A 20,446-nucleotide genomic window follows, 5' to 3' on the forward strand; every position below is an offset into this window, starting at 1 on the left:
GTGATGGAAGCTCCTGGGGTCAGGTGATGGAAGCTCCTTGGGTCTGGTGATGGAAATTCCTGGGGTCTGGTGGTGGAAGCTCCTGGGGTCTGGTGGTGATGCTGCTGGGGTCTGGTGGTGATGCTGCTGGGGTCTGGTGGTGGAGCTAGTGGTGTCTGGTGGTGGAAGCTCCTGAGGTGTGGTGGTGATGCTGCTGTCGTCTGGTGGTGGAGCTAGTGGTGTCTGGTGGTGGAAGCTCCTGGGGTCAAAGTCCAGAGTGCTAACCATTACACCATGGAACCCTGTTCAGCTTTTATTGTGTTTTTATTGTGGTCCTGAAACCAGAACATGAGTAAAAAACAATATGCGCTTGAGCATCTGACAGAGTGCTGTCCATGGTGCTAGGAGCGTCTGGGTGTTTATGGTACCAGGGCCCTGGTCCTCCAGGCCCAAGGGCTGGCTCTTTCACTCCAGTGGCCGGTCGGTGGGGGGCTTAAAAGCGGGTCCCCGGGTTCGGACGGTGAGCCGGGTCTTTGGGTGGCTCCAGGTGAGCCGGGTTTTTGAGGTTGTTGAGTTGTTGTTAGGGTTTGGTGGTGGAAGCTCCTGAGGTGTGGTGGTGATGCTGCTGGGGTCTGGTGGTGCAGCTAGAGGGGTCTGGTGGTGGAAGCTCCTGGGGTCTGGTGGTGATGCTGCTGGGGTCTGGTGCTGATGCTGCTGGGGTCTGGTGGTGGAAGCTCCTGGGGTCTGGTGGTGGAAGCTCCTGAGGTCTGGTGGTGGAAGCTCCTGGGGTCTGGTGGTGGAAGCTCCTGGGGTCTGGTGGTGGAAGCTCCTGGGGTCTGGTGGTGGAAGCTCCTGGGGTCTGGTGCTGATGCTGCTGGGGTCCGGTGGTGGAGCTAGTGGGGTCTGGTGTTGGAAGCTCCTGGGGTCTGGTGGTGGAGCTAGTAGGGTCTGGTGGTGGATGGGGTCTGGTGGTGATGCTGCTGGGGTCTGGTGGTGGAGCTAGTGGGGTCTTGTGGTGGATGGGGTCTGGTGGTAATGCTGCTGGGGTCTGGTGGTGGAGCTAGTAGGGTCTGGTGGTGGATGGGGTCTGGTGGTAATGCTGCTGGGGTCTGGTGGTGGAGCTAGTGGGGTCTGGTGGTGATGCTACTGGGGTCTGGTGGAAGCTCCTGGGGTCTGGTGGTGGAAGCTCCTGAGGTCTGGTGGTGGAAGCTCCTGGGGTCTGGTGGTGGAAGCTCCTGGGGTCTGGTGGTGATGCTGCTGGGGTATGGTGGTGGAGCTAGTGGGGTCTGGTGTTGGAAGCTCCTGGGGTCTGGTGGTGGAGCTAGTGGGGTCTGGTGTTAATGCTGCTGGGGTTTGGTGGTGGAGCTAATGACTTACATGTTTTGAAAAAGGCGGGCATGACGAAAAGATCCTGTAAAAAATCTCTGTAATATGTTTCTTTTTTTCCTGTAAAGTTGGACATTTGAAAGATTAGGTAAATGAGGAATGACTGGCTTTTAATCAGTTGTGCAACTGCAACGAAATTCATTTCTGCATAAGACCCAATGCGAGAAAGAGATGGTCGACCTTCCTGTGCCGAGCACCAAGAAGAGGATTAGAGGGGTTTTCCAAGTCCAAATAATATTATTGCAGTAATACATGTTTCCGCCCAGTTTCGAACATGGGACCTTTCGCGTGTTAGGCGAACGTGATAACCACTACACTACGGAAACTTGCATGCTTTGAAAATGGCGGGCGTAACGAAAAAAAAATCCTATCTTCAGTTCATTCATGTTAGAAATAAATGTGTGATTTCATATAAGTTGTCCTGGTGCGGTAAAATTAAAAATCATCCATCGGTATTACCATGCTGGGTAGAAAATACAAAATGTACCACAAGGCAAGCCAACTGATTACTTTTGAAAGACAGTACTGGATATGATTAATAACTGCAAATTAGGCAGTCGTCTTGCACATTCAAACATTACTCGTTGTTGGCAGGATTCGAACCTGCGCGGGGTATCCCCAATGGATTTCTAGTCCATCGCCTTAACCACTCGGCCACAACAACCTGTCAGCTGTGTGTATGTGTGTGTGTGTGTGTGTGTGTGTGTGTGTGTGTGTGTGTGTGAATCTTCAGAAATAGACAATTTAGAGTCTTTATTTTAAAATGGTTGGTTTTACTTTATTTTAAAATGGTTGGTTTTACTTTATTAGGTTGAGACATATTTTCATCCTCATTTTGATTAAATGCATTTTATCAACAGTCAGTGCAGTATGTTCATAGATCATACATCCACTTTCTTGTTTCCAAAAAGCTCTGGATAGATTTCAGTTAATCTCTCACATCTCATGTATGAGAGGATCTCTTAAGTAGCAGAGGATGGTTTCGATCCATCGACCTCTGGGTTATGGGCCCAGCACGCTTCCGCTGCGCCACTCTGCTGTATAACCAGGATGTGACTCCGCCACACAGTGGGGGGGAGGGGGGTAGGGGACTTAAAAGCGGGTCCCCTGGTTCGGACGGTGAGCCGGGTCTCTGGGTGGCTCCAGGTGAGCCGGGTTGTTGAGGTTGTTGAGTTGTTTTTGGGGTCTGGTGGTGGAAGCTCCTGAGGTGGGGTGGTGATGCTGCTGGGGTCTGGTGGTGCAGCTAGTGGGGTCTGGTGGTGGAAGCTCCTGGGGTCTGGTGATGGAAGCTCCTGGGGTCAGGTGATGGAAGCTCCTTGGGTCTGGTGATGGAAATTCCTGGGGTCTGGTGGTGGAAGCTCCTGGGGTCTGGTGGTGATGCTGCTGGGGTCTGGTGGTGATGCTGCTGGGGTCTGGTGGTGGAGCTAGTGGTGTCTGGTGGTGGAAGCTCCTGAGGTGTGGTGGTGATGCTGCTGTCGTCTGGTGGTGGAGCTAGTGGTGTCTGGTGGTGGAAGCTCCTGGGGTCAAAGTCCAGAGTGCTAACCATTACACCATGGAACCCTGTTCAGCTTTTATTGTGTTTTTATTGTGGTCCTGAAACCAGAACATGAGTAAAAAACAATATGCGCTTGAGCATCTGACAGAGTGCTGTCCATGGTGCTAGGAGCGTCTGGGTGTTTATGGTACCAGGGCCCTGGTCCTCCAGGCCCAAGGGCTGGCTCTTTCACTCCAGTGGCCGGTCGGTGGGGGGCTTAAAAGCGGGTCCCCGGGTTCGGACGGTGAGCCGGGTCTTTGGGTGGCTCCAGGTGAGCCGGGTTTTTGAGGTTGTTGAGTTGTTGTTAGGGTTTGGTGGTGGAAGCTCCTGAGGTGTGGTGGTGATGCTGCTGGGGTCTGGTGGTGCAGCTAGAGGGGTCTGGTGGTGGAAGCTCCTGGGGTCTGGTGATGGAAGCTCCTGGGGTGTGGTGGTGGAAGCTCCTGGGTTCTGGTGGTGATGCTGCTGGGGTCTGGTGGTGCAGCTAGTGGGGTCTGGTGGTGGAAGCTCCTGGGGTCTGGTGATGGAAGCTCCTGGGGTCAGGTGATGGAAGCTCCTTGGGTCTGGTGATGGAAATTCCTGGGGTCTGGTGGTGGAAGCTCCTGGGGTCTGGTGGTGATGCTGCTGGGGTCTGGTGGTGATGCTGCTGGGGTCTGGTGGTGGAGCTAGTGGTGTCTGGTGGTGGAAGCTCCTGAGGTGTGGTGGTGATGCTGCTGGGGTCTGGTGGTGATGCTGCTGGGGTCTGGTGGTGGAGCTAGTGGTGTCTGGTGGTGGAAGCTCCTGGGGTCAAAGTCCAGAGTGCTAACCATTACACCATGGAACCCTGTTCAGCTTTTATTGTGTTTTTATTGTGGTCCTGAAACCAGAACATGAGTAAAAAACAATATGCGCTTGAGCATCTGACAGAGTGCTGTCCATGGTGCTAGGAGCGTCTGGGTGTTTATGGTACCAGGGCCCTGGTCCTCCAGGCCCAAGGGCTGGCTCTTTCACTCCAGTGGCCGGTCGGTGGGGGGCTTAAAAGCGGGTCCCCGGGTTCGGACGGTGAGCCGGGTCTTTGGGTGGCTCCAGGTGAGCCGGGTTTTTGAGGTTGTTGAGTTGTTGTTAGGGTTTGGTGGTGGAAGCTCCTGAGGTGTGGTGGTGATGCTGCTGGGGTCTGGTGGTGCAGCTAGAGGGGTCTGGTGGTGGAAGCTCCTGGGGTCTGGTGATGGAAGCTCCTGGGGTGTGGTGGTGGAAGCTCCTGGGTTCTGGTGGTGATGCTGCTGGGGTCTGGTGGTGCAGCTAGTGGGGTCTGGTGGTGGAAGCTCCTGGGGTCTGGTGATGGAAGCTCCTGGGGTCAGGTGATGGAAGCTCCTTGGGTCTGGTGATGGAAATTCCTGGGGTCTGGTGGTGGAAGCTCCTGGGGTCTGGTGGTGATGCTGCTGGGGTCTGGTGGTGATGCTGCTGGGGTCTGGTGGTGGAGCTAGTGGTGTCTGGTGGTGGAAGCTCCTGAGGTGTGGTGGTGATGCTGCTGTCGTCTGGTGGTGGAGCTAGTGGTGTCTGGTGGTGGAAGCTCCTGGGGTCAAAGTCCAGAGTGCTAACCATTACACCATGGAACCCTGTTCAGCTTTTATTGTGTTTTTATTGTGGTCCTGAAACCAGAACATGAGTAAAAAACAATATGCGCTTGAGCATCTGACAGAGTGCTGTCCATGGTGCTAGGAGCGTCTGGGTGTTTATGGTACCAGGGCCCTGGTCCTCCAGGCCCAAGGGCTGGCTCTTTCACTCCAGTGGCCGGTCGGTGGGGGGCTTAAAAGCGGGTCCCCGGGTTCGGACGGTGAGCCGGGTCTTTGGGTGGCTCCAGGTGAGCCGGGTTTTTGAGGTTGTTGAGTTGTTGTTAGGGTTTGGTGGTGGAAGCTCCTGAGGTGTGGTGGTGATGCTGCTGGGGTCTGGTGGTGCAGCTAGAGGGGTCTGGTGGTGGAAGCTCCTGGGGTCTGGTGATGGAAGCTCCTGGGGTGTGGTGGTGGAAGCTCCTGGGTTCTGGTGGTGATGCTGCTGGGGTCTGGTGGTGCAGCTAGTGGGGTCTGGTGGTGGAAGCTCCTGGGGTCTGGTGATGGAAGCTCCTGGGGTCAGGTGATGGAAGCTCCTTGGGTCTGGTGATGGAAATTCCTGGGGTCTGGTGGTGGAAGCTCCTGGGGTCTGGTGGTGATGCTGCTGGGGTCTGGTGGTGATGCTGCTGGGGTCTGGTGGTGGAGCTAGTGGTGTCTGGTGGTGGAAGCTCCTGGGGTCAAAGTCCAGAGTGCTAACCATTACACCATGGAACCCTGTTCAGCTTTTATTGTGTTTTTATTGTGGTCCTGAAACCAGAACATGAGTAAAAAACAATATGCGCTTGAGCATCTGACAGAGTGCTGTCCATGGTGCTAGGAGCGTCTGGGTGTTTATGGTACCAGGGCCCTGGTCCTCCAGGCCCAAGGGCTGGCTCTTTCACTCCAGTGGCCGGTCGGTGGGGGGCTTAAAAGCGGGTCCCCGGGTTCGGACGGTGAGCCGGGTCTTTGGGTGGCTCCAGGTGAGCCGGGTTTTTGAGGTTGTTGAGTTGTTGTTAGGGTTTGGTGGTGGAAGCTCCTGAGGTGTGGTGGTGATGCTGCTGGGGTCTGGTGGTGCAGCTAGAGGGGTCTGGTGGTGGAAGCTCCTGGGGTCTGGTGATGGAAGCTCCTGGGGTGTGGTGGTGGAAGCTCCTGGGTTCTGGTGGTGATGCTGCTGGGGTCTGGTGCTGATGCTGCTGGGGTCTGGTGGTGGAAGCTCCTGGGGTCTGGTGGTGGAAGCTCCTGAGGTCTGGTGGTGGAAGCTCCTGGGGTCTGGTGGTGGAAGCTCCTGGGGTCTGGTGGTGGAAGCTCCTGGGGTCTGGTGCTGATGCTGCTGGGGTCCGGTGGTGGAGCTAGTGGGGTCTGGTGTTGGAAGCTCCTGGGGTCTGGTGGTGGAGCTAGTAGGGTCTGGTGGTGGATGGGGTCTGGTGGTGATGCTGCTGGGGTCTGGTGGTGGAGCTAGTGGGGTCTTGTGGTGGATGGGGTCTGGTGGTAATGCTGCTGGGGTCTGGTGGTGGAGCTAGTAGGGTCTGGTGGTGGATGGGGTCTGGTGGTAATGCTGCTGGGGTCTGGTGGTGGAGCTAGTGGGGTCTGGTGGTGATGCTGCTGGGGTCTGGTGGAAGCTCCTGGGGTCTGGTGGTGGAAGCTCCTGAGGTCTGGTGGTGGAAGCTCCTGGGGTCTGGTGGTGGAAGCTCCTGGGGTCTGGTGGTGATGCTGCTGGGGTATGGTGGTGGAGCTAGTGGGGTCTGGTGTTGGAAGCTCCTGGGGTCTGGTGGTGGAGCTAGTGGGGTCTGGTGTTAATGCTGCTGGGGTTTGGTGGTGGAGCTAGTGACTTACATGTTTTGAAAAAGGCGGGCATGACGAAAAGATCCTGTAAAAAATCTCTGTAATATGTTTCTTTTTTTCCTGTAAAGTTGGACATTTGAAAGATTAGGTAAATGAGGAATGACTGGCTTTTAATCAGTTGTGGAACTGCAACGAAATTCATTTCTGCATAAGACCCAATGCGAGAAAGAGATGGTCGACCTTCCTGTGCCGAGCACCAAGAAGAGGATTAGAGGGGTTTTCCAAGTCCAAATAATATTATTGCAGTAATACATGTTTCCGCCCAGTTTCGAACAGGGGACCTTTCGCGTGTTAGGCGAACGTGATAACCACTACACTACGGAAACTTGCATGCTTTGAAAATGGCGGGCGTAACGAAAAAAAAATCCTATCTTCAAATCATTCATGTTAGAAATAAATGTGTGATTTCATATAAGTTGTCCTGGTGCGGTAAAATTAAAAATCATCCATCGGTATTACCATGCTGGGTAGAAAATACAAAATGTACCACAAGGCAAGCCAACTGATTACTTTTGAAAGACAGTAGTGGATATGATTAATAACTGCAAATTAGGCAGTCGTCTTGCACATTCAAACATTACTCGTTGTTGGCAGGATTCGAACCTGCGCGGGGTATCCCCAATGGATTTCTAGTCCATCGCCTTAACCACTCGGCCACAACAACCTGTCAGCTGTGTGTATGTGTGTGTGTGTGTGTGTGTGTGTGTGTGTGTGTGTGTGTGTGTGTGTGTGTGTGTGTGTGTGTGTGTGTGAATCTTCAGAAATAGACAATTTAGAGTCTTTATTTTAAAATGGTTGGTTTTACTTTATTAGGTTGAGACATATTTTCATCCTCATTTTGATTAAATGCATTTTATCAACAGTCAGTGCAGTATGTTCATAGATCATACATCCACTTTCTTGTTTCCAAAAAGCTCTGGATAGATTTCAGTTAATCTCTCACATCTCATGTATGAGAGGATCTCTTAAGTAGCAGAGGATGGTTTCGATCCATCGACCTCTGGGTTATGGGCCCAGCACGCTTCCGCTGCGCCACTCTGCTGTATAACCAGGATGTGACTCCGCCACACAGTGGGGGGGAGGGGGGTAGGGGACTTAAAAGCGGGTCCCCTGGTTCGGACGGTGAGCCGGGTCTCTGGGTGGCTCCAGGTGAGCCGGGTTGTTGAGGTTGTTGAGTTGTTTTTGGGGTCTGGTGGTGGAAGCTCCTGAGGTGGGGTGGTGATGCTGCTGGGGTCTGGTGGTGCAGCTAGTGGGGTCTGGTGGTGGAAGCTCCTGGGGTCTGGTGATGGAAGCTCCTGGGGTCAGGTGATGGAAGCTCCTTGGGTCTGGTGATGGAAATTCCTGGGGTCTGGTGGTGGAAGCTCCTGGGGTCTGGTGGTGATGCTGCTGGGGTCTGGTGGTGATGCTGCTGGGGTCTGGTGGTGGAGCTAGTGGTGTCTGGTGGTGGAAGCTCCTGAGGTGTGGTGGTGATGCTGCTGTCGTCTGGTGGTGGAGCTAGTGGTGTCTGGTGGTGGAAGCTCCTGGGGTCAAAGTCCAGAGTGCTAACCATTACACCATGGAACCCTGTTCAGCTTTTATTGTGTTTTTATTGTGGTCCTGAAACCAGAACATGAGTAAAAAACAATATGCGCTTGAGCATCTGACAGAGTGCTGTCCATGGTGCTAGGAGCGTCTGGGTGTTTATGGTACCAGGGCCCTGGTCCTCCAGGCCCAAGGGCTGGCTCTTTCACTCCAGTGGCCGGTCGGTGGGGGGCTTAAAAGCGGGTCCCCGGGTTCGGACGGTGAGCCGGGTCTTTGGGTGGCTCCAGGTGAGCCGGGTTTTTGAGGTTGTTGAGTTGTTGTTAGGGTTTGGTGGTGGAAGCTCCTGAGGTGTGGTGGTGATGCTGCTGGGGTCTGGTGGTGCAGCTAGAGGGGTCTGGTGGTGGAAGCTCCTGGGGTCTGGTGATGGAAGCTCCTGGGGTGTGGTGGTGGAAGCTCCTGGGTTCTGGTGGTGATGCTGCTGGGGTCTGGTGGTGCAGCTAGTGGGGTCTGGTGGTGGAAGCTCCTGGGGTCTGGTGATGGAAGCTCCTGGGGTCAGGTGATGGAAGCTCCTTGGGTCTGGTGATGGAAATTCCTGGGGTCTGGTGGTGGAAGCTCCTGGGGTCTGGTGGTGATGCTGCTGGGGTCTGGTGGTGATGCTGCTGGGGTCTGGTGGTGGAGCTAGTGGTGTCTGGTGGTGGAAGCTCCTGAGGTGTGGTGGTGATGCTGCTGTCGTCTGGTGGTGGAGCTAGTGGTGTCTGGTGGTGGAAGCTCCTGGGGTCAAAGTCCAGAGTGCTAACCATTACACCATGGAACCCTGTTCAGCTTTTATTGTGTTTTTATTGTGGTCCTGAAACCAGAACATGAGTAAAAAACAATATGCGCTTGAGCATCTGACAGAGTGCTGTCCATGGTGCTAGGAGCGTCTGGGTGTTTATGGTACCAGGGCCCTGGTCCTCCAGGCCCAAGGGCTGGCTTTTTCACTCCAGTGGCCGGTCGGTGGGGGGCTTAAAAGCGGGTCCCCAGGTTCGGACGGTGAGCCGGGTCTTTGGGTGGCTCCAGGTGAGCCGGGTTTTTGAGGTTGTTGAGTTGTTGTTAGGGTTTGGTGGTGGAAGCTCCTGAGGTGTGGTGGTGATGCTGCTGGGGTCTGGTGGTGCAGCTAGAGGGGTCTGGTGGTGGAAGCTCCTGGGGTCTGGTGATGGAAGCTCCTGGGGTGTGGTGGTGGAAGCTCCTGGGTTCTGGTGGTGATGCTGCTGGGGTCTGGTGGTGCAGCTAGTGGGGTCTGGTGGTGGAAGCTCCTGGGGTCTGGTGATGGAAGCTCCTGGGGTCAGGTGATGGAAGCTCCTTGGGTCTGGTGATGGAAATTCCTGGGGTCTGGTGGTGGAAGCTCCTGGGGTCTGGTGGTGATGCTGCTGGGGTCTGGTGGTGATGCTGCTGGGGTCTGGTGGTGGAGCTAGTGGTGTCTGGTGGTGGAAGCTCCTGAGGTGTGGTGGTGATGCTGCTGTCGTCTGGTGGTGGAGCTAGTGGTGTCTGGTGGTGGAAGCTCCTGGGGTCAAAGTCCAGAGTGCTAACCATTACACCATGGAACCCTGTTCAGCTTTTATTGTGTTTTTATTGTGGTCCTGAAACCAGAACATGAGTAAAAAACAATATGCGCTTGAGCATCTGACAGAGTGCTGTCCATGGTGCTAGGAGCGTCTGGGTGTTTATGGTACCAGGGCCCTGGTCCTCCAGGCCCAAGGGCTGGCTCTTTCACTCCAGTGGCCGGTCGGTGGGGGGCTTAAAAGCGGGTCCCCGGGTTCGGACGGTGAGCCGGGTCTTTGGGTGGCTCCAGGTGAGCCGGGTTTTTGAGGTTGTTGAGTTGTTGTTAGGGTTTGGTGGTGGAAGCTCCTGAGGTGTGGTGGTGATGCTGCTGGGGTCTGGTGGTGCAGCTAGAGGGGTCTGGTGGTGGAAGCTCCTGGGGTCTGGTGATGGAAGCTCCTGGGGTGTGGTGGTGGAAGCTCCTGGGTTCTGGTGGTGATGCTGCTGGGGTCTGGTGCTGATGCTGCTGGGGTCTGGTGGTGGAAGCTCCTGGGGTCTGGTGGTGGAAGCTCCTGAGGTCTGGTGGTGGAAGCTCCTGGGGTCTGGTGGTGGAAGCTCCTGGGGTCTGGTGGTGGAAGCTCCTGGGGTCTGGTGGTGGAAGCTCCTGGGGTCTGGTGCTGATGCTGCTGGGGTCCGGTGGTGGAGCTAGTGGGGTCTGGTGTTGGAAGCTCCTGGGGTCTGGTGGTGGAGCTAGTAGGGTCTGGTGGTGGATGGGGTCTGGTGGTGATGCTGCTGGGGTCTGGTGGTGGAGCTAGTGGGGTCTTGTGGTGGATGGGGTCTGGTGGTAATGCTGCTGGGGTCTGGTGGTGGAGCTAGTAGGGTCTGGTGGTGGATGGGGTCTGGTGGTAATGCTGCTGGGGTCTGGTGGTGGAGCTAGTGGGGTCTGGTGGTGATGCTGCTGGGGTCTGGTGGAAGCTCCTGGGGTCTGGTGGTGGAAGCTCCTGAGGTCTGGTGGTGGAAGCTCCTGGGGTCTGGTGGTGGAAGCTCCTGGGGTCTGGTGGTGATGCTGCTGGGGTATGGTGGTGGAGCTAGTGGGGTCTGGTGTTGGAAGCTCCTGGGGTCTGGTGGTGGAGCTAGTGGGGTCTGGTGTTAATGCTGCTGGGGTTTGGTGGTGGAGCTAGTGACTTACATGTTTTGAAAATGGCGGGCATGACGAAAAGATCCTGTAAAAAATCTCTGTAATATGTTTCTTTTTTTCCTGTAAAGTTGGACATTTGAAAGATTAGGTAAATGAGGAATGACTGGCTTTTAATCAGTTGTGGAACTGCAACGAAATTCATTTCTGCATAAGACCCAATGCGAGAAAGAGATGGTCGACCTTCCTGTGCCGAGCACCAAGAAGAGGATTAGAGGGGTTTTCCAAGTCCAAATAATATTATTGCAGTAATACATGTTTCCGCCCAGTTTCGAACAGGGGACCTTTCGCGTGTCAGGCGAACGTGATAACCACTACACTACGGAAACTTGCATGCTTTGAAAATGGCGGGCGTAACGAAAAAAAAATCCTATCTTCAAATCATTCATGTTAGAAATAAATGTGTGATTTCATATAAGTTGTCCTGGTGCTGTAAAATTAAAAATCATCCATCGGTATTACCATGCTGGGTAGAAAATACAAAATGTACCACAAGGCAAGCCAACTGATTACTTTTGAAAGACAGTACTGGATATGATTAATAACTGCAAATTAGGCAGTCGTCTTGCACATTCAAACATTACTCGTTGTTGGCAGGATTCGAACCTGCGCGGGGTATCCCCAATGGATTTCTAGTCCATCGCCTTAACCACTCGGCCACAACAACCTGTCAGCTGTGTGTATGTGTGTGTGTGTGTGTGTGTGTGTGTGTGTGTGTGAATCTTCAGAAATAGACAATTTAGAGTCTTTATTTTAAAATGGTTGGTTTTACTTTATTTTAAAATGGTTGGTTTTACTTTATTAGGTTGAGACATATTTTCATCCTCATTTTGATTAAATGCATTTTCATCAACAGTCAGTGCAGTATGTTCATAGATCATACATCCACTTTCTTGTTTCCAAAAAGCTCTGGATAGATTTCAGTTAATCTCTCACATCTCATGTATGAGAGGATCTCTTAAGTAGCAGAGGATGGTTTCGATCCATCGACCTCTGGGTTATGGGCCCAGCACGCTTCCGCTGCGCCACTCTGCTGTATAACCAGGATGTGACTCCGCCACACAGTGGGGGGGAGGGGGGGACGGGACTTAAAAGCGGGTCCCCTGGTTCGGACGGTGAGCCGGGTCTCTGGGTGGCTCCAGGTGAGCCGGGTTGTTGAGGTCGTTGAGTTGTTGTTGGGGTCTGGTGTTGGAAGCTCCTGAGGTGTGGTGGTGATGCTGCTGGGGTCTGGTGGTGCAGCTAGTGGGGTCTGGTGGTGGAAGCTCCTGGGGTCTGGTGATGGAAGCTCCTGGGGTCAGGTGATGGAAGCTCCTTGGGTCTGGTGATGGAAATTCCTGGGGTCTTGTGGTGGAAGCTCCTGGGGTCTGGTGGTGATGCTGCTGGGGTCTGGTGGTGATGCTGCTGGGGTCTGGTGGTGGAGCTAGTGGTGTCTGGTGGTGGAAGCTCCTGAGGTGTGGTGGTGATGCTGCTGTCGTCTGGTGGTGGAGCTAGTGGTGTCTGGTGGTGGAAGCTCCTGGGGTCAAAGTCCAGAGTGCTAACCATTACACCATGGAACCCTGTTCAGCTTTTATTGTGTTTTTATTGTGGTCCTGAAACCAGAACATGAGTAAAAAACAATATGCGCTTGAGCATCTGACAGAGTGCTGTCCATGGTGCTAGGAGCGTCTGGGTGTTTATGGTACCAGGGCCCTGGTCCTCCAGGCCCAAGGGCTGGCTCTTTCACTCCAGTGGCCGGTCGGTGGGGGGCTTAAAAGCGGGTCCCCGGGTTCGGACGGTGAGCCGGGTCTTTGGGTGGCTCCAGGTGAGCCGGGTTTTTGAGGTTGTTGAGTTGTTGTTAGGGTTTGGTGGTGGAAGCTCCTGAGGTGTGGTGGTGATGCTGCTGGGGTCTGGTGGTGCAGCTAGAGGGGTCTGGTGGTGGAAGCTCCTGGGGTCTGGTGATGGAAGCTCCTGGGGTGTGGTGGTGGAAGCTCCTGGGTTCTGGTGGTGATGCTGCTGGGGTCTGGTGCTGATGCTGCTGGGGTCTGGTGGTGGAAGCTCCTGGGGTCTGGTGGTGGAAGCTCCTGAGGTCTGGTGGTGGAAGCTCCTGGGGTCTGGTGGTGGAAGCTCCTGGGGTCTGGTGGTGGAAGCTCCTGGGGTCTGGTGGTGGAAGCTCCTGGGGTCTGGTGCTGATGCTGCTGGGGTCCGGTGGTGGAGCTAGTGGGGTCTGGTGTTGGAAGCTCCTGGGGTCTGGTGGTGGAGCTAGTAGGGTCTGGTGGTGGATGGGGTCTGGTGGTGATGCTGCTGGGGTCTGGTGGTGGAGCTAGTGGGGTCTTGTGGTGGATGGGGTCTGGTGGTAATGCTGCTGGGGTCTGGTTGTGGAGCTAGTAGGGTCTGGTGGTGGATGGGGTCTGGTGGTAATGCTGCTGGGGTCTGGTGGTGGAGCTAGTGGGGTCTGGTGGTGATGCTGCTGGGGTCTGGTGGAAGCTCCTGGGGTCTGGTGGTGGAAGCTCCTGAGGTCTGGTGGTGGAAGCTCCTGGGGTCTGGTGGTGGAAGCTCCTGGGGTCTGGTGGTGATGCTGCTGGGGTATGGTGGTGGAGCTAGTGGGGTCTGGTGTTGGAAGCTCCTGGGGTCTGGTGGTGGAGCTAGTGGGGTCTGGTGTTAATGCTGCTGGGGTTTGGTGGTGGAGCTAGTGACTTACATGTTTTGAAAAAGGCGGGCATGACGAAAAGATCCTGTAAAAAATCTCTGTAATATGTTTCTTTTTTTCCTGTAAAGTTGGACATTTGAAAGATTAGGTAAATGGGGAATGACTGGCTTTTAATCAGTTGTGGAACTGCAACGAAATTCATTTCTGCATAAGACCCAATGCGAGAAAGAGATGGTCGACCTTCCTGTGCCGAGCACCAAGAAGAGGATTAGAGGGGTTTTCCAAGTCCAAATAATATTATTGCAGTAATACATGTTTCCGCCCAGTTTCGAACAGGGGACCTTTCGCGTGTTAGGCGAACGTGATAACCACTACACTACGAAAACTTGCATGCTTTGAAAATGGCGGGCGTAACGAAAAAAAAATCCTATCTTCAAATCATTCATGTTAGAAATAAATGTGTGATTTCATATAAGTTGTCCTGGTGCGGTAAAATTAAAAATCATCCATCGGTATTACCATGCTGGGTAGAAAATACAAAATGTACCACAAGGGAAGCCAACTGATTACTTTTGAAAGACACTACTGGATATGATTAATAACTGCAAATTAGGCAGTCGTCTTGCACATTCAAACATTACTCGTTGTTGGCAGGATTCGAACCTGCGCGGGGAATCCCCAATGGATTTCTAGTCCATCGCCTTAACCACTCGGCCACAACAACCTGTCAGCTGTGTGTATGTGTGTGTGTGTGTGTGTGTGTGAATCTTCAGAAATAGACAATTTAGAGTCTTTATTTTAAAATGGTTGGTTTTACTTTATTTTAAAATGGTTGGTTTTACTTTATTAGGTTGAGACATATTTTCATCCTCATTTTGATTAAATGCATTTTCATCAACAGCATTTTCATCAACAGTCAGCATCAACAGCCAGTATGTTCATAGTTCATAGATCATACATCCACTTTCTTGTTTCCAAAAAGCTCTGGATAGATTTCAGTTAATCTCTCACATCTCATGTATGAGAGGATCTCTTAAATAGCAGAGGATGGTTTCGATCCATCGACCTCTGGGTTATGGGCCCAGCACGCTTCCGCTGCGCCACTCTGCTGTATAACCAGGATGTGACTCCGCCACACAGTGGGGGGGAGGGGGGTAGGGGACTTAAAAGCGGGTCCCCTGGTTCGGACGGTGAGCCGGGTCTCTGGGTGGCTCCAGGTGAGCCGGGTTGTTGAGGTTGTTGAGTTGTTGTTGGGGTCTGGTGGTGGAAGCTCCTGAGGTGTGGTGGTGATGCTGCTGGGGTCTGGTGGTGCAGCTAGTGGGGTCTGGTGGTGGAAGCTCCTGGGGTCTGGTGATGGAAGCTCCTGGGGTCAGGTGATGGAAGCTCCTTGGGTCTGGTGATGGAAATTCCTGGGGTCTGGTGGTGGAAGCTCCTGGGGTCTGGTGGTGATGCTGCTGGGGTCTGGTGGTGATGCTGCTGGGGTCTGGTGGTGGAGCTAGTGGTGTCTGGTGGTGGAAGCTCCTGAGGTGTGGTGGTGATGCTGCTGTCGTCTGGTGGTGGAGCTAGTGGTGTCTGGTGGTGGAAGCTCCTGGGGTCAAAGTCCAGAGTGCTAACCATTACACCATGGAACCCTGTTCAGCTTTTATTGTGTTTTTATTGTGGTCCTGAAACCAGAACATGAGTAAAAAACAATATGCGCTTGAGCATCTGACAGAGTGCTGTCCATGGTGCTAGGAGCGTCTGGGTGTTTATGGTACCAGGGCCCTGGTCCTCCAGGCCCAAGGGCTGGCTCTTTCACTCCAGTGGCCTGTCGGTGGGGGGCTTAAAAGCGGGTCCCCGGGTTCGGACGGTGAGCCGGGTCTTTGGGTGGCTCCAGGTGAGCCGGGTTTTTGAGGTTGTTGAGTTGTTGTTAGGGTTTGGTGGTGGAAGCTCCTGAGGTGTGGTGGTGATGCTGCTGGGGTCTGGTGGTGCAGCTAGAGGGGTCTGGTGGTGGAAGCTCCTGGGGTCTGGTGATGGAAGCTCCTGGGGTGTGGTGGTGGAAGCTCCTGGGTTCTGGTGGTGATGCTGCTGGGGTCTGGTGCTGATGCTGCTGGGGTCTGGTGGTGGAAGCTCCTGGGGTCTGGTGGTGGAAGCTCCTGAGGTCTGGTGGTGGAAGCTCCTGGGGTCTGGTGGTGGAAGCTCCTGGGGTCTGGTGGTGGAAGCTCCTGGGGTCTGGTGGTGGAAGCTCCTGGGGTCTGGTGCTGATGCTGCTGGGGTCTGGTGGTGGAGCTAGTGGGGTCTGGTGTTGGAAGCTCCTGGGGTCTGGTGGTGGAGCTAGTAGGGTCTGGTGGTGGATGGGGTCTGGTGGTGATGCTGCTGTGGTCTGGTGGTGGAGCTAGTGGGGTCTTGTGGTGGATGGGGTCTGGTGGTAATGCTGCTGGGGTCTGGTGGTGGAGCTAGTAGGGTCTGGTGGTGGATGGGGTCTGGTGGTAATGCTGCTGGGGTCTGGTGGTGGAGCTAGTGGGGTCTGGTGGTGATGCTGCTGGGGTCTGGTGGAAGCTCCTGGGGTCTGGTGGTGGAAGCTCCTGGGGTCTGGTGGTGGAAGCTCCTGGGGTCTGGTGGTGGAAGCTCCTGGGGTCTGGTGGTGATGCTGCTGGGGTATGGTGGTGGAGCTAGTGTGGTCTGGTGTTGGAAGCTCCTGGGGTCTGGTGGTGGAGCTAGTGGGGTCTGGTGTTAATGCTGCTGGGGTTTGGTGGTGGAGCTAGTGACTTACATGTTTTGAAAAAGGCGGGCATGACGAAAAGATCCTGTAAAAAATCTCTGTAATATGCTTCTTTTTTTCCTGTAAAGTTGGACATTTGAAAGATTAGGTAAATGGGGAATGACTGGCTTTTAATCAGTTGTGGAACTGCAACGAAATTCATTTCTGCATAAGACCCAATGCGAGAAAGAGATGGTCGACCTTCCTGTGCCGAGCACCAAGAAGAGGATTAGAGGGGTTTTCCAAGTCCAAATAATATTATTGCAGTAATACATGTTTCTGCCCAGTTTCGAACAGGGGGCCTTTCGCGTGTTAGGCGAACGTGATAACCACTACACTACGGAAACTTGCATGCTTTGAAAATGGCGGGCGTAACGAAAAAACAATCCTATCTTCAAATCATTCCTGTTAGAAATAAATGTGTGATTTAATATAAGTTGTCCTGGTGCGGTAAAATTAAAAATCATCCATCGGTATTACCATGCTGGGTAGAAAATACAAAATGTACCACAAGGGAAGCCAACTGATTACTTTTGAAAGACAGTACTGGATATGATTAATAACTGCAAATTAGGCAGTCGTCTTGCACATTCAAACATTACTCGTTGTTGGCAGGATTCGAACCTGCGCGGGGAATCCCCAATGGATTTCTAGTCCATCGCCTTAACCACTCGGCCACAACAACCTGTCAGCCGTGTGTGTGTGTGTGTGTGTGTGTGTGTGTGTGTGTGTGTGTGTGTGTGTGTGTGTGTGTGTGTGTGTGTGTGTGTGTGTGTGTGTGTGCGTGTGTGTGTGTGTGAATCTTCAGAAATAGACAATTTAGAGTCTTTATTTTAAAATGGTTGGTTTTACTTTATTTTAAAATGGTTGGTTTTACTTTATTAGGTTGAGACATATTTTCATCCTCATTTTGATTAAATGCATTTTCATCAACAGTCAGTGCAGTATGTTCATAGATCATACATCCACTTTCTTGTTTCCAAAAAGCTCTGGATAGATTTCAGTTAATCTCTCACATCTCATGTATGAGAGGATCTCTTAAATAGCAGAGGATGGTTTCTATCTATCGACCTCTGGGTTATGGGCCCAGCACGCTTCCGCTGCGCCACTCTGCTGTATAACCAGGATGTGACTCCGCCACACAGTGGGGGGGAGGGGGGTAGGGGACTTAAAAGCGGGTCCCCTGGTTCGGACGGTGAGCCGGGTCTCTGGGTGGCTCCAGGTGAGCCGGGTTGTTGAGGTTGTTGAGTTGTTGTTGGGGTCTGGTGGTGGAAGCTCCTGAGGTGTGGTGGTGATGCTGCTGGGGTCTGGTGGTGCAGCTAGTGGGGTCTGGTGGTGGAAGCTCCTGGGGTCTGGTGATGGAAGCTCCTGGGGTCAGGTGATGGAAGCTCCTTGGGTCTGGTGATGGAAATTCCTGGGGTCTGGTGGTGGAAGCTCCTGGGGTCTGGTGGTGATGCTGCTGGGGTCTGGTGGTGATGCTGCTGGGGTCTGGTGGTGGAGCTAGTGGTGTCTGGTGGTGGAAGCTCCTGAGGTGTGGTGGTGATGCTGCTGTCGTCTGGTGGTGGAGCTAGTGGTGTCTGGTGGTGGAAGCTCCTGGGGTCAAAGTCCAGAGTGCTAACCATTACACCATGGAACCCTGTTCAGCTTTTATTGTGTTTTTATTGTGGTCCTGAAACCAGAACATGAGTAAAAAACAATATGCGCTTGAGCATCTGACAGAGTGCTGTCCATGGTGCTAGGAGCGTCTGGGTGTTTATGGTACCAGGGCCCTGGTCCTCCAGGCCCAAGGGCTGGCTCTTTCACTCCAGTGGCCGGTCGGTGGGGGGCTTAAAAGCGGGTCCCCGGGTTCGGACGGTGAGCCGGGTCTTTGGGTGGCTCCAGGTGAGCCGGGTTTTTGAGGTTGTTGAGTTGTTGTTAGGGTTTGGTGGTGGAAGCTCCTGAGGTGTGGTGGTGATGCTGCTGGGGTCTGGTGGTGCAGCTAGAGGGGTCTGGTGGTGGAAGCTCCTGGGGTCTGGTGATGGAAGCTCCTGGGGTGTGGTGGTGGAAGCTCCTGGGTTCTGGTGGTGATGCTGCTGGGGTCTGGTGCTGATGCTGCTGGGGTCTGGTGGTGGAAGCTCCTGGGGTCTGGTGGTGGAAGCTCCTGAGGTCTGGTGGTGGAAGCTCCTGGGGTCTGGTGGTGGAAGCTCCTGGGGTCTGGTGGTGGAAGCTCCTGGGGTCTGGTGGTGGAAGCTCCTGGGGTCTGGTGCTGATGCTGCTGGGGTCCGGTGGTGGAGCTAGTGGGGTCTGGTGTTGGAAGCTCCTGGGGTCTGGTGGTGGAGCTAGTAGGGTCTGGTGGTGGATGGGGTCTGGTGGTAATGCTGCTGGGGTCTGGTGGTGGAGCTAGTGGGGTCTGGTGGTGATGCTGCTGGGGTCTGGTGGAAGCTCCTGGGGTCTGGTGGTGGAAGCTCCTGAGGTCTGGTGGTGGAAGCTCCTGGGGTCTGGTGGTGGAAGCTCCTGGGGTCTGGTGGTGATGCTGCTGGGGTATGGTGGTGGAGCTAGTGGGGTCTGGTGTTGGAAGCTCCTGGGGTCTGGTGGTGGAGCTAGTGGGGTCTGGTGTTAATGCTGCTGGGGTTTGGTGGTGGAGCTAGTGACTTACATGTTTTGAAAAAGGCGGGCATGACGAAAAGATCCTGTAAAAAATCTCTGTAATATGTTTCTTTTTTTCCTGTAAAGTTGGACATTTGAAAGATTAGGTAAATGGGGAATGACTGGCTTTTAATCAGTTGTGGAATTGCAACGAAATTCATTTCTGCATAAGACCCAATGCGAGAAAGAGATGGTCGACCTTCCTGTGCCGAGCACCAAGAAGAGGATTAGAGGGGTTTTCCAAGTCCAAATAATATTATTGCAGTAATACATGTTTCCGCCCAGTTTCGAACAGGGGACCTTTCACGTGTTAGGCGAACGTGATAACCACTACACTACGAAAACTTGCATGCTTTGAAAATGGCGGGCGTAGCGAAAAAAAAATCCTATCTTCAAATCATTCATGTTAGAAATATATGTGTGATTTCATATAAGTTGTCCTGGTGCGGTAAAATTAAAAATCATCCATCGGTATTACCATGCTGGGTAGAAAATACAAAATGTACCACAAGGGAAGCCAACTGATTACTTTTGAAAGACAGTACTGGATATGATTAATAACTGCAAATTAGGCAGTCGTCTTGTTTCAGGTACAAAATGACTGTTTCTCGCTGAGAAAATGCCAAAAAGCGGATTTCTGTCATAACATTGTTTTACCTTCTGATTTTTTAAGGCAAGCTATTGAAAACGTTAGAAAATTGGAAAAAGGAGTCTATGTAGTTGATTTGAGAGACTCATTTCATTATTGGACTCACCAAACCACTTACAGTGTTTCAGGTACAAAATGACTGTTTCTCGCTGAGAAAATGCAAAAAAGCGGATTTCTGTCATAACATTGATTTACCTTCTGATTTTTTAAGGCAAGCTATTGAAAACGTCAGAAAATTGGATAAAGGAGTCTATGTAGTTGATTTGAGGGACTCATTTCATTATTGGACTCACCAAACCACTTACAGTGTTTCAGGTACAAAATGACCGTTTCTCGCTGAGAAAATGCCAAAAAGCGGATTTCTGTCATAACATTGATTTACCTTCTGATTTTTTAAGGCAAGCTATTGAAAACGTTAGAAAATTGGAGAAAGGTGTCTATGTAGTTGATTTGAGCGACTCATTTCATTATTGGACTCACCAAACCACTTACAGTGTTTCAGGTACAAAATGACTGTTTCTCGCTGAGAAAATGCCAAAAAGCGGATTTCTGTCATAACATTGTTTTACCTTCTGATTTTTTAAGGCAAGCTATTGAAAACTTAGAAAATTGGAAAAAGGAGTCTATGTAGTTGATTTGAGAGACTCATTTCATTATTGGACTCAGCAAACCACTTACAGTGTTTCAGGTACAAAATGACTGTTTCTCGCTGAGAAAATGCAAAAAAGCGGATTTCTGTCATAACATTGATTTACCTTCTGATTTTTTAAGGCAAGCTATTGAAAACCTCAGAAAATTGGAGAAAGGAGTCTATGTAGTTGATTTGAGGGACTCATTTCATTATTGGACTCACCAAACCACTTACAGTGTTTCAGGTACAAAATGACCGTTTCTCGCTGAGAAAATGCCAAAAAGCGGATTTCTGTCATAACATTGATTTACCTTCTGATTTTTTAAGGCAAGCTATTGAAAACGTTAGAAAATTGGAGAAAGGTGTCTATGTAGTTGATTTGAGCGACTCATTTCATTATTGGACTCACCAAACCACTTACAGTGTTTCAGGTACAAAATGACTGTTTCTCGCTGAGAAAATGCCAAAAAGCGGATTTCTGTCATAACATTGATTTACCTTCTGATTTTTCAAGGCAAGCTATTGAAAACGTCAGAAAATTGGAGAAATGAGTCTATGTAGTTGATTTGAGGGACTCATTTCATTATTGGACTCACCAAACCACTTACAGTGTTTCAGGTACAAAATGACCGTTTCTC

At 52.3% G+C, this 20,446-nt stretch overlaps 9 non-coding genes across 9 annotated transcripts; all 9 read right to left on the minus strand.

Annotated features, from left to right (window-relative positions):
- Positions 1–1,618: 1,618 nt before the first annotated feature.
- trnav-aac (transfer RNA valine (anticodon AAC)) lies at positions 1,619–1,691 on the minus strand. Its single transcript has one exon. It is a non-coding gene; the product is annotated as a tRNA-Val (tRNA).
- A 256-nt stretch (positions 1,692–1,947) lies between these two features.
- Positions 1,948–2,029, minus strand: trnas-aga (transfer RNA serine (anticodon AGA)). The gene has a single exon. It is a non-coding gene; the product is annotated as a tRNA-Ser (tRNA).
- A 4,527-nt stretch (positions 2,030–6,556) lies between these two features.
- Positions 6,557–6,629, minus strand: trnav-aac (transfer RNA valine (anticodon AAC)). The gene has a single exon. It is a non-coding gene; the product is annotated as a tRNA-Val (tRNA).
- A 256-nt stretch (positions 6,630–6,885) lies between these two features.
- Positions 6,886–6,967, minus strand: trnas-aga (transfer RNA serine (anticodon AGA)). The gene has a single exon. It is a non-coding gene; the product is annotated as a tRNA-Ser (tRNA).
- A 3,826-nt stretch (positions 6,968–10,793) lies between these two features.
- trnav-gac (transfer RNA valine (anticodon GAC)) lies at positions 10,794–10,866 on the minus strand. Its single transcript has one exon. It is a non-coding gene; the product is annotated as a tRNA-Val (tRNA).
- A 256-nt stretch (positions 10,867–11,122) lies between these two features.
- trnas-aga (transfer RNA serine (anticodon AGA)) lies at positions 11,123–11,204 on the minus strand. Its single transcript has one exon. It is a non-coding gene; the product is annotated as a tRNA-Ser (tRNA).
- Positions 11,205–13,476: 2,272 nt separating this feature from the next.
- On the minus strand, positions 13,477–13,549 carry trnav-aac (transfer RNA valine (anticodon AAC)). The gene has a single exon. It is a non-coding gene; the product is annotated as a tRNA-Val (tRNA).
- A 256-nt stretch (positions 13,550–13,805) lies between these two features.
- trnas-aga (transfer RNA serine (anticodon AGA)) lies at positions 13,806–13,887 on the minus strand. The gene has a single exon. It is a non-coding gene; the product is annotated as a tRNA-Ser (tRNA).
- A 2,619-nt stretch (positions 13,888–16,506) lies between these two features.
- On the minus strand, positions 16,507–16,588 carry trnas-aga (transfer RNA serine (anticodon AGA)). Its single transcript has one exon. It is a non-coding gene; the product is annotated as a tRNA-Ser (tRNA).
- Between the last annotated feature and the right edge of the window lie 3,858 nt (positions 16,589–20,446).

Source organism: Cololabis saira, unplaced genomic scaffold, assembly GCF_033807715.1.
Source record: "Cololabis saira isolate AMF1-May2022 unplaced genomic scaffold, fColSai1.1 scf034, whole genome shotgun sequence".
In the NCBI taxonomy this organism is placed as follows: Eukaryota; Metazoa; Chordata; class Actinopteri; order Beloniformes; family Belonidae; genus Cololabis; species Cololabis saira.